Source organism: Ranitomeya imitator, chromosome 1 (genome assembly GCF_032444005.1).
Source record: "Ranitomeya imitator isolate aRanImi1 chromosome 1, aRanImi1.pri, whole genome shotgun sequence".
Classification (NCBI taxonomy): Eukaryota; Metazoa; Chordata; class Amphibia; order Anura; family Dendrobatidae; genus Ranitomeya; species Ranitomeya imitator.
Window position 1 is genome coordinate 357,698,477 of NC_091282.1, and position 10,704 is coordinate 357,709,180.

The following is a 10,704-nucleotide window of genomic DNA, read 5'->3' on the forward strand; positions in this document are numbered from 1 at the left end:
TCCTATCAGAAGTAGATGAAGTATGTTCCTGGGCATGTGTATTTGTGATATTTCACCCATAATCCCCATACAGAACAATACTTATACTCATATTCCTATCAGAAGTAGATGAAGTATGTTCCTGGGCATGTGTATTTGTGATATTTCACCCATAATCCCCATACAGATCAATAGATATACCCATATTCCTATCAGAAGTAGATGAAGTATGTTCCTGGGCATGTGTATTTGTGATATTTCACCCATAATCCCCATACAGATCAATAGATATACCCATATTCCTATCAGAAGTAGATGAAATACGTTCCTGGGCATGTGTATTTGTGATATTTCACCCATAATCCCCATACAGATCAATAGATATACCCATATTCCTATCAGGAGTAGATGAAGTATGTTCCTGGGCATGTGTATTTGTGATATTTCACCCATAATCCCCATACAGAACAATAGATATACCCATATTCCTATCAGAAGTAGATGAAGTATGTTCCTGGGCATGTGTATTTGTGATATTTCACCCATAATCCCCATACAGAACAATAATTATACCCATATTCCTATCAGAAGTAGATGAAGTATGTTCCTGGGCATGTGTATTTGTGATATTTCACCCATAATCCCCATACAGATCAATAGATATACCCATATTCCTATCAGAAGTAGATGAAGTATGTTCCTGGGCATGTGTATTTGTGATATTTCACCCATAATCCCCATACAGATCAATAATTATACCCATATTCCTATCAGAAGTAGATGAAATATGCTCCTGGGCATGTGTATTTGTGATATTTCACCCATAATCCCCATACAGAACAATAATTATACCCATATTCCTATCAGAAGTAGATGAAGTATGTTCCTGGGCATGTGTATTTGTGATATTTCACCCATAATCCCCATACAGATCAATAGATATACCCATATTCCTATCAGAAGTAGATGAAATATGTTCCTGGGCATGTGTATTTGTGATATTTCACCCATAATCCCCATACAGAACAATAGATATACCCATATTCCTATCAGAAGTAGATGAAGTATGTTCCTGGGCATGTGTATTTGTGATATTTCACCCATAATCCCCATACAGAACAATAGATATACCCATATTCCTATCAGAAGTAGATGAAGTATGTTCCTGGGCATGTGTATTTGTGATATTTCACCCATAATCTCCATACAGAACAATAGATATACCCATATTCCTATCAGAAGTAGATGAAGTATGTTCCTGAGCATGTGTATTTGTGATATTTCACCCATAATCCCCATACAGATCAATAGATACACCCATATTCCTATCAGAAGTAGATGAAGTATGTTCCTGGGCATGTGTATTTGTGATATTTCACCCATAATCCCCATACAGAACAATAGATATACCCATATTCCTATCAGAAGTAGATGAAGTATGTTCCTGGGCATGTGTATTTGTGATATTTCACCCATAATCCCCATACAGAACAATAATTATACTCATATTCCTATCAGAAGTAGATGAAGTATGTTCCTGGGCATGTGTATTTGTGATATTTCACCCATAATCCCCATACAGATCAATAGATATACCCATATTCCTATCAGAAGTAGATGAAGTATGTTCCTGGGCATGTGTATTTGTGATATTTCACCCATAATCCCCATACAGATCAATAGATATACCCATATTCCTATCAGAAGTAGATGAAATACGTTCCTGGGCATGTGTATTTGTGATATTTCACCCATAATCCCCATACAGATCAATAGATATACCCATATTCCTATCAGAAGTAGATGAAGTATGTTCCTGGGCATGTGTATTTGTGATATTTCACCCATAATCCCCATACAGAACAATAGATATACCCATATTCCTATCAGAAGTAGATGAAGTATGTTCCTGGGCATGTGTATTTGTGATATTTCACCCATAATCCCCATACAGAACAATAATTATACCCATATTCCTATCAGAAGTAGATGAAGTATGTTCCTGGGCATGTGTATTTGTGATATTTCACCCATAATCCCCATACAGATCAATAGATATACTCATATTCCTATCAGAAGTAGATGAAGTATGTTCCTGGGCATGTGTATTTGTGATATTTCACCCATAATCCCCATACAGAACAATAATTATACCCATATTCCTATCAGAAGTAGATGAAGTATGTTCCTGGGCATGTGTATTTGTGATATTTCACCCATAATCCCCATACAGATCAATAGATATACTCATATTCCTATCAGAAGTAGATGAAGTATGTTCCTGGGCATGTGTATTTGTGATATTTCACCCATAATCCCCATACAGATCAATAGATATACCCATATTCCTATCAGAAGTAGATGAAGTATGTTCCTGGGCATGTGTATTTGTGATATTTCACCCATAATCCCCATACAGATCAATAATTATACCCATATTCCTATCAGAAGTAGATGAAGTATGTTCCTGGGCATGTGTATTTGTGATATTTCACCCATAATCCCCATACAGAACAATAATTATACTCATATTCCTATCAGAAGTAGATGAAGTATGTTCCTGGGCATGTGTATTTGTGATATTTCACCCATAATCCCCATACAGATCAATAGATACACCCATATTCCTATCAGAAGTAGATGAAGTATGTTCCTGGGCATGTGTATTTGTGATATTTCACCCATAATCCCCATACAGAACAATAGATATACCCATATTCCTATCAGAAGTAGATGAAGTATGTTCCTGGGCATGTGTATTTGTGATATTTCACCCATAATCCCCATACAGAACAATAATTATACTCATATTCCTATCAGAAGTAGATGAAGTATGTTCCTGGGCATGTGTATTTGTGATATTTCACCCATAATCCCCATACAGATCAATAGATATACCCATATTCCTATCAGAAGTAGATGAAGTATGTTCCTGGGCATGTGTATTTGTGATATTTCACCCATAATCCCCATACAGATCAATAGATATACCCATATTCCTATCAGAAGTAGATGAAATACGTTCCTGGGCATGTGTATTTGTGATATTTCACCCATAATCCCCATACAGATCAATAGATATACCCATATTCCTATCAGAAGTAGATGAAGTATGTTCCTGGGCATGTGTATTTGTGATATTTCACCCATAATCCCCATACAGAACAATAGATATACCCATATTCCTATCAGAAGTAGATGAAGTATGTTCCTGGGCATGTGTATTTGTGATATTTCACCCATAATCCCCATACAGAACAATAATTATACCCATATTCCTATCAGAAGTAGATGAAGTATGTTCCTGGGCATGTGTATTTGTGATATTTCACCCATAATCCCCATACAGATCAATAGATATACTCATATTCCTATCAGAAGTAGATGAAGTATGTTCCTGGGCATGTGTATTTGTGATATTTCACCCATAATCCCCATACAGAACAATAATTATACCCATATTCCTATCAGAAGTAGATGAAGTATGTTCCTGGGCATGTGTATTTGTGATATTTCACCCATAATCCCCATACAGATCAATAGATATACTCATATTCCTATCAGAAGTAGATGAAGTATGTTCCTGGGCATGTGTATTTGTGATATTTCACCCATAATCCCCATACAGATCAATAGATATACCCATATTCCTATCAGAAGTAGATGAAGTATGTTCCTGGGCATGTGTATTTGTGATATTTCACCCATAATCCCCATACAGATCAATAATTATACCCATATTCCTATCAGAAGTAGATGAAGTATGTTCCTGGGCATGTGTATTTGTGATATTTCACCCATAATCCCCATACAGAACAATAATTATACTCATATTCCTATCAGAAGTAGATGAAGTATGTTCCTGGGCATGTGTATTTGTGATATTTCACCCATAATCCCCATACAGATCAATAGATATACCCATATTCCTATCAGAAGTAGATGAAGTATGTTCCTGGGCATGTGTATTTGTGATATTTCACCCATAATCCCCATACAGATCAATAGATATACCCATATTCCTATCAAAAGTAGATGAAGTATGTTCCTGGGCATGTGTATTTGTGATATTTCACCCATAATCCCCATACAGAACAATAGATATACCCATATTCCTATCAGAAGTAGATGAAATATGTTCCTGGCCATGTGTATTTGTGATATTTCACCCATAATCCCCATACAGAACAATAGATATACCCATATTCCTATCAGAAGTAGATGAAGTATGTTCCTAGGCATGTGTATTTGTGATATTTCACCCATAATCCCCATACAGAACAATAGATATACCCATATTCCTATCAGAAGTAGATGAAATATGTTCCTGGCCATGTGTATTTGTGATATTTCACCCATAATCCCCATACAGAACAATAGATATACCCATATTCCTATCAGAAGTAGATGAAGTATGTTCCTGTGCATGTGTATTTGTGATATTTCACCCATAATCCCCATACAGAACAATAGATATACCCATATTCCTATCAGAAGTAGATGAAGTATGTTCCTGAGCATGTGTATTTGTGATATTTCACCCATAATCCCCATACAGATCAATAATTATACCCATATTCCTATCAGAAGTAGATGAAGTATGTTCCTGGGCATGTGTATTTGTGATATTTCACCCATAATCCCCATACAGAACAATAATTATACCCATATTCCTATCAGAAGTAGATGAAGTATGTTCCTGGGCATGTGTATTTGTGATATTTCACCCATAATCCCCATACAGAACAATAATTATACTCATATTCCTATCAGAAGTAGATGAAGTATGTTCCTGGGCATGTGTATTTGTGATATTTCACCCATAATCCCCATACAGATCAATAGATATACCCATATTCCTATCAGAAGTAGATGAAGTATGTTCCTGGGCATGTGTATTTGTGATATTTCACCCATAATCCCCATACAGATCAATAGATATACCCATATTCCTATCAGAAGTAGATGAAATACGTTCCTGGGCATGTGTATTTGTGATATTTCACCCATAATCCCCATACAGAACAATAGATATACCCATATTCCTATCAGAAGTAGATGAAGTATGTTCCTGGGCATGTGTATTTGTGATATTTCACCCATAATCCCCATACAGAACAATAGATATACCCATATTCCTATCAGAAGTAGATGAAGTATGTTCCTGGGCATGTGTATTTGTGATATTTCACCCATAATCCCCATACAGAACAATAGATATACCCATATTCCTATCAGAAGTAGATGAAGTATGTTCCTGGGCATGTGTATTTGTGATATTTCACCCATAATCCCCATACAGAACAATAATTATACCCATATTCCTATCAGAAGTAGATGAAGTATGTTCCTGGGCATGTGTATTTGTGATATTTCACCCATAATCCCCATACAGAACAATAGATATACCCATATTCCTATCAGAAGTAGATGAAGTATGTTCCTGGGCATGTGTATTTGTGATATTTCACCCATAATCCCCATACAGAACAATAGATATACCCATATTCCTATCAGAAGTAGATGAAGTATGTTCCTGGGCATGTGTATTTGTGATATTTCACCCATAATCCCCATACAGATCAATAATTATACCCATATTCCTATCAGAAGTAGATGAAATATGCTCCTGGGCATGTGTATTTGTGATATTTCACCCATAATCCCCATACAGAACAATAATTATACCCATATTCCTATCAGAAGTAGATGAAATATGTTCCTGGGCATGTGTATTTGTGATATTTCACCCATAATCCCCATACAGAACAATAGATATACCCATATTCCTATCAGAAGTAGATGAAGTATGTTCCTGGGCATGTGTATTTGTGATATTTCACCCATAATCCCCATACAGAACAATAGATATACCCATATTCCTATCAGAAGTAGATGAAATATGTTCCTGGGCATGTGTATTTGTGATATTTCACCCATAATCCCCATACAGAACAATAGATATACCCATATTCCTATCAGAAGTAGATGAAGTATGTTCCTGGGCATGTGTATTTGTGATATTTCACCCATAATCCCCATAGAGAACAATAATTATACCCATATTCCTATCAGAAGTAGATGAAGTATGTTCCTGGGCATGTGTATTTGTGATATTTCACCCATAATCCCCATACAGAACAATAATTATACCCATATTCCTATCAGAAGTAGATGAAGTATGTTCCTGGGCATGTGTATTTGTGATATTTCACCCATAATCCCCATACAGAACAATAATTATACCCATATTCCTATCAGAAGTAGATGAAGTATGTTCCTGGGCATGTGTATTTGTGATATTTCACCCATAATCCCCATACAGAACAATAGTTATACCCATATTCCTATCAGAAGTAGATGAAGTATGTTCCTGGGCATGTGTATTTGTGATATTTCACCCATAATCCCCATACAGAACAATAATTATACCCATATTCCTATCAGAAGTAGATGAAGTATGTTCCTGGGCATGTGTATTTGTGATATTTCACCCATAATCCCCATACAGAACAATAATTATACCCATATTCCTATCAGAAGTAGATGAAGTATGTTCCTGGGCATGTGTATTTGTGATATTTCACCCATAATCCCCATACAGATCAATAGATATACCCATATTCCTATCAGAAGTAGATGAAGTATGTTCCTGAGCATGTGTATTTGTGATATTTCACCCATAATCCCCATACAGAACAATAATTATACCCATATTCCTATCAGAAGTAGATGAAGTATGTTCCTGGGCATGTGTATTTGTGATATTTCACCCATAATCCCCATACAGAACAATAGATATACCCATATTCCTATCAGAAGTAGATGAAATATGTTCCTGGGCATGTGTATTTGTGATATTTCACCCATAATCCCCATACAGAACAATAATTATACCCATATTCCTATCAGAAGTAGATGAAGTATGTTCCTGGGCATGTGTATTTGTGATATTTCACCCATAATCCCCATACAGAACAATAATTATACTCATATTCCTATCAGAAGTAGATGAAGTATGTTCCTGGGCATGTGTATTTGTGATATTTCACCCATAATCCCCATACAGATCAATAGATATACCCATATTCCTATCAGAAGTAGATGAAGTATGTTCCTGGGCATGTGTATTTGTGATATTTCACCCATAATCCCCATACAGATCAATAGATATACCCATATTCCTATCAGAAGTAGATGAAATACGTTCCTGGGCATGTGTATTTGTGATATTTCACCCATAATCCCCATACAGAACAATAGATATACCCATATTCCTATCAGAAGTAGATGAAGTATGTTCCTGGGCATGTGTATTTGTGATATTTCACCCATAATCCCCATACAGAACAATAGATATACCCATATTCCTATCAGAAGTAGATGAAGTATGTTCCTGGGCATGTGTATTTGTGATATTTCACCCATAATCCCCATACAGAACAATAGATATACCCATATTCCTATCAGAAGTAGATGAAGTATGTTCCTGGGCATGTGTATTTGTGATATTTCACCCATAATCCCCATACAGAACAATAATTATACCCATATTCCTATCAGAAGTAGATGAAGTATGTTCCTGGGCATGTGTATTTGTGATATTTCACCCATAATCCCCATACAGAACAATAGATATACCCATATTCCTATCAGAAGTGGATGAAGTATGTTCCTGGGCATGTGTATTTGTGATATTTCACCCATAATCCCCATACAGAACAATAGATATACCCATATTCCTATCAGAAGTAGATGAAGTATGTTCCTGGGCATGTGTATTTGTGATATTTCACCCATAATCCCCATACAGATCAATAATTATACCCATATTCCTATCAGAAGTAGATGAAATATGCTCCTGGGCATGTGTATTTGTGATATTTCACCCATAATCCCCATACAGATCAATAATTATACCCATATTCCTATCAGAAGTAGATGAAATATGTTCCTGGGCATGTGTATTTGTGATATTTCACCCATAATCCTCATACAGATCAATAATTATACCCATATTCCTATCAGAAGTAGATGAAGTATGTTCCTGGGCATGTGTATTTGTGATATTTCACCCATAATCCCCATACAGAACAATAGATATACCCATATTCCTATCAGAAGTAGATGAAGTATGTTCCTGGGCATGTGTATTTGTGATATTTCACCCATAATCCCCATACAGAACAATAATTATACCCATATTCCTATCAGAAGTAGATGAAGTATGTTCCTGGGCATGTGTATTTGTGATATTTCACCCATAATCCCCATACAGAACAATAGATATACCCATATTCCTATCAGAAGTAGATGAAGTATGTTCCTGGGCATGTGTATTTGTGATATTTCACCCATAATCCCCATACAGATCAATAATTATACCCATATTCCTATCAGAAGTAGATGAAATATGCTCCTGGGCATGTGTATTTGTGATATTTCACCCATAATCCCCATACAGATCAATAATTATACCCATATTCCTATCAGAAGTAGATGAAGTATGTTCCTGGGCATGTGTATTTGTGATATTTCACCCATAATCCCCATACAGATCAATAATTATACCCATATTCCTATCAGAAGTAGATGAAATATGTTCCTGGGCATGTGTATTTGTGATATTTCACCCATAATCCCCATACAGAACAATAGATATACCCATATTCCTATCAGAAGTAGATGAAGTATGTTCCTGGGCATGTGTATTTGTGATATTTCACCCATAATCCCCATACAGATCAATAGATATACCCATATTCCTATCAGAAGTAGATGAAGTATGTTCCTGGGCATGTGTATTTGTGATATTTCACCCATAATCCCCATACAGAACAATAATTATACCCATATTCCTATCAGAAGTAGATGAAATATGTTCCTGGGCATGTGTATTTGTGATATTTCACCCATAATCCCCATACAGAACAATAGTTATACCCATATTCCTATCAGAAGTAGATGAAGTATGTTCCTGGGCATGTGTATTTGTGATATTTCACCCATAATCCCCATACAGAACAATAGATATACCCATATTCCTATCAGAAGTAGATGAAATATGTTCCTGGGCATGTGTATTTGTGATATTTCACCCATAATCCCCATACAGAACAATAGATATACCCATATTCCTATCAGAAGTAGATGAAATATGTTCCTGGGCATGTGTATTTGTGATATTTCACCCATAATCCCCATACAGAACAATAGATATACCCATATTCTTATCAGAAGTAGATGAAGTATGTTCCTGAGCATGTGTATTTGTGATATTTCACCCATAATCCCCATACAGAACAATAGTTATACCCATATTCCTATCAGAAGTAGATGAAGTATGTTCCTGAGCATGTGTATTTGTGATATTTCACCCATAATCCCCATACAGAACAATAGATATACCCATATTCCTATCAGAAGTAGATGAAGTATGTTCCTGGGCATGTGTATTTGTGATATTTCACCCATAATCCCCATACAGAACAATAATTATACCCATATTCCTATCAGAAGTAGATGAAATATGTTCCTGGGCATGTGTATTTGTGATATTTCACCCATAATCCCCATACAGAACAATAGTTATACCCATATTCCTATCAGAAGTAGATGAAGTATGTTCCTGGGCATGTGTATTTGTGATATTTCACCCATAATCCCCATACAGAACAATAGATATACCCATATTCCTATCAGAAGTAGATGAAATATGTTCCTGGGCATGTGTATTTGTGATATTTCACCCATAATCCCCATACAGAACAATAGATATACCCATATTCCTATCAGAAGTAGATGAAATATGTTCCTGGGCATGTGTATTTGTGATATTTCACCCATAATCCCCATACAGAACAATAGATATACCCATATTCTTATCAGAAGTAGATGAAGTATGTTCCTGAGCATGTGTATTTGTGATATTTCACCCATAATCCCCATACAGAACAATAGATATACCCATATTCCTATCAGAAGTAGATGAAGTATGTTCCTGGGCATGTGTATTTGTGATATTTCACCCATAATCCCCATAGAGAACAATAATTATACCCATATTCCTATCAGAAGTAGATGAAGTATGTTCCTGGGCATGTGTATTTGTGATATTTCACCCATAATCCCCATACAGAACAATAATTATACCCATATTCCTATCAGAAGTAGATGAAGTATGTTCCTGGGCATGTGTATTTGTGATATTTCACCCATAATCCCCATACAGAACAATAATTATACCCATATTCCTATCAGAAGTAGATGAAGTATGTTCCTGGGCATGTGTATTTGTGATATTTCACCCATAATCCCCATACAGAACAATAATTATACCCATATTCCTATCAGAAGTAGATGAAGTATGTTCCTGGGCATGTGTATTTGTGATATTTCACCCATAATCCCCATACAGATCAATAATTATACCCATATTCCTATCAGAAGTAGATGAAATATGTTCCTGAGCATGTGTATTTGTGATATTTCACCCATAATCCCCATACAGATCAATAATTATACCCATATTCCTATGAGATGTTGATGAGATATATCACCAGGCGTGTGTAACCCGATATTCTACACATAATCCCATATAGTTACAATCTTTTTTCCCTGGTTCTATTATTAAACTTTAATCCAGCCCTGTGGATGTTCTGATTCATTTTAGATTGTGAGCCCTCGCGGGCAGGGTCCTCATTCCTCCTGTACCAGTTATGACTT